This window comes from Carlito syrichta, unplaced genomic scaffold (genome assembly GCF_000164805.1).
Source record: "Carlito syrichta isolate Samal-C Ts95f unplaced genomic scaffold, Tarsius_syrichta-2.0.1 Scaffold304381, whole genome shotgun sequence".
Taxonomy (NCBI): Eukaryota; Metazoa; Chordata; class Mammalia; order Primates; family Tarsiidae; genus Carlito; species Carlito syrichta.
In genome coordinates, this window is record NW_007248477.1 from 361674 (window position 1) to 364877 (window position 3204).

A 3204-nucleotide genomic window follows, 5' to 3' on the forward strand; every position below is an offset into this window, starting at 1 on the left:
GCGGCCACTGCACTCCAGTCTGGGCGACAGAGTGAGACTCCAACTCAAAAAAAAGAATCTCATTGGTTGTATTCAGCTATGTGTTCATTCCTGAACCAGTTCTTGTCACTAGGGTAGTGCCATGCCCTAATTGGCTTAGTCCTGGTTCTTGAACAAGTCATTTACAAGAGGGATGAAGTTATCTTTAGACCAATCAGAAACATAATTGTGTGTCTGTTAGGAAAGATGTTTTTTTATGAGTCGGGGAATAGAAGCTAAGTAGATTGGTCAACTAGGATCGCGTTGGCTGCTGTTAACAGTGCTTTAAATAAAACAGGTTACTTTTCTCTCAAAAAATATTAAGTTCAAAGTAGATAGTCTCTTGCTGGCATGGCAGTTCCACAGTGCCATCAGGCCATCTAGATCTTTCTGCTTCACCATCCTTACCATATAACTTGCGTTCTCACAGTCACTTTGTGGTCACAAGTGGGCTTCTGGCCCAACAGTCTTGAAGCAGGAAGTAGGAAAGGGAAGGACAAAAGACACCCTTTATAGTACCTTCAGTCCCAACTAACACATTCAGTTTACATCTCCTTGTCCATTCTTATTTGTGAAAGAGGCTGGTAAATGTAGTTTCTTGGGTGGAAACATTGTTGTTCCCAAGAACCCAGAGATTCTGTTGCTGTGGAATAAGGGGAAACAGATATGTCCTGGTGGTGGGCAGTGCCTACCACAGGATGCTGCCAACAGTGTCCACTATACCTCCACCTGGAGGGAACAGAAGTTTTTATATGTTTACTCTTTCTGTTAATGATTTTTTAATTAAACAAATGGGATCATACTTTACATAAGGTTACATAATTCATATTTCTCATTTAATTACATCACGAGTATTTTTTTCGTGGCAGTAAATGCATGATAGAATCTTCTTAACCATTCTCTACTTAACAGAGGCTAGATTAGCAGATCCTTTCCATTCTCACTATAAAGCATAATGTTTAATTCTCACAGTCCTCTGAATGTTCTCTGCTAGTAGATTATTCTGTACTCCATTGTTCATTGCAGTAGCTGCTGGCCACATATGGCTGTTTAAATTTAAGTTGATTAAAATTAAATTAAAAATTCTGTTTCTCAATCTCAAGAGCCACATGGGACTGGTGGTTACTGTATTTGGACAGCCAGATACAGAACAATTTCATCATTGCAGAAATATCTGTTGGACACCACTGCTTTAGAACACTGACACTTTATAGCTCTCACCCATTTTGTTTTATTTTTTTCTGAATAGGAATCTCACTCTATCTAAGCGCCCAGGCTGGAGTCCAATGACACTCTCATGGCCACCGCAGCCTTGACCTGCTGGGCTCAGGTGGTCCTTCTGCCTCAGCCTTCCAAGTAACTGCAACCACTGGTGCATGCCATCAACCCACCAAATTATTTATTTATTTATTGTAGAGACAAGTTCTTGCCAGGTTGCCCAAGCTGGCCTCAAACTCCTGGGCTCAGGCATTCCTCTAGCTTTCCTTTCCAATAAGATGACAGGTGTGAGCCACCACACCTGGCCCATTTGTTTTTTTTTTTTTTTTTTTTTTTGAGTTGGAGTCTCACTCGGTCGCCCAGACTGGAGTGCAGTGGCCGCTCCCGGCCACCGCAGCCTTGCCTGCTGGGCTCCAGTGATCCTTCCGCCTCAGCCTTCCGAGTAGCCGGAATTACAGGCATGCGCTACCATGCCCGACTGATTTTTTAATTTTTATTGTAGAGATGAGGTCTCGCTACCCAGGCGGATCTTGAACCCGCGGGCTCAGGCGATCCACTCACCTCAGCCTCCCAAAGGCAAGGGATTACAGGCTGAGCCACCGAGCCTGGCTGCCCATTTGGTTTTTTAAAAGTTTTAGGAGGTAGTGATTAAAGTCACCAATGTGGAACTAGGCTACCTAGGTTTGAATTCTTACTCAGCCATTTATCAGCTGTGAGACCTCAGGCAAGATTCTTAACCTCACTCTGCCCCAGTTTCCTTTTTTGTAAAATGGTGGTCACATAGTATGTAAATTGTGAGGATTAAAGAATTTACCATATGAAGAATACTTAGAAGAGTGCCTGGCAGATATTAAACACGTTATATGGGTGGTTTCTGTCACCCATGCCAACGCTGGCATGTCTCTGTTGCTTTTCTTCCTTCTTTCTCTAATAAACTTTGTTTTAAAATGTAAAAAAAAAACCCATACACACATATTACGTTTTTGCCATGGTATTGATGGGGATATTGATCAACAAGAGTCAGCTGGTTTTGTTCCCAAGCCTGTTTGAGTTTTACTTGTAATTACAAAATAATGAAATGTTATGTTAACTAATGAAATATGAGGACAAAAGGAAAATATACATTGCTTTTGTGAAAAGTAAATTGAATGTATTTGAAAGACCTGATAAAGGTAGATGGCTAAGAAAAAAAACGTTTTTGTCAAATTTGAACTGGAAGAGACCTCTGAAAAGGCTGAAAAAAAAGTTTATAAAAATATAGAATTCTGCCTTCAGAACACTTCACAGATGTCTTTTCAGTAAATGTGGCTCATACAGGAACTTTAATTGCTTGAACTAACTCTCAAAGAATAGACCTTGCTTCCTTATCAAGTATTTGGCAAACTGACACATTTTTAATAATTCCTCTTGTTAAACCCAAAATTCAAAATCCGAGAGACCACCAAAGAGCCAGCTCTGATGCAAACACACAAGGGTCTTTATTCAGGATCGAGTCTGGGCTCACGTTTGAAGCCACAGCAGCTTCAGGGACGAGAGCCCCGATCTAGTATGGCAAGCAGTTTTTATGCACAATTACAGAGGGAGGGGAAAGAACTTTAAACTTGTTTTTACACGATTGGGTAATTTCTCCTAATGGGTACGGGGGCACTTGGGATTGGTCTGGTCTGCTCAGCTACCTGTGATTGACGGGGAGCTGCTAAATGGGCAGGGTGGAATGTCAGATAAGCTAGGTTTAGCAAGCAGGCAGGAGGTTAAACAATGCAGAACCTATGTGGGGGGTTGGCTGGTGCCACCAGTCTACTGTTATCTAAGCAAAGGAATGTCCGGGAGGGGCTTATTGCTTAACATCCACACATTGCTAGCAGCAGTTGTGGAAGCAGTCGGTTATTTTATGAGACAAACAAAAATTAAACTTAACAAAGTTCTAAGTACAAACACTGCAAACAAATACAGTGAACGTGGGGTAGT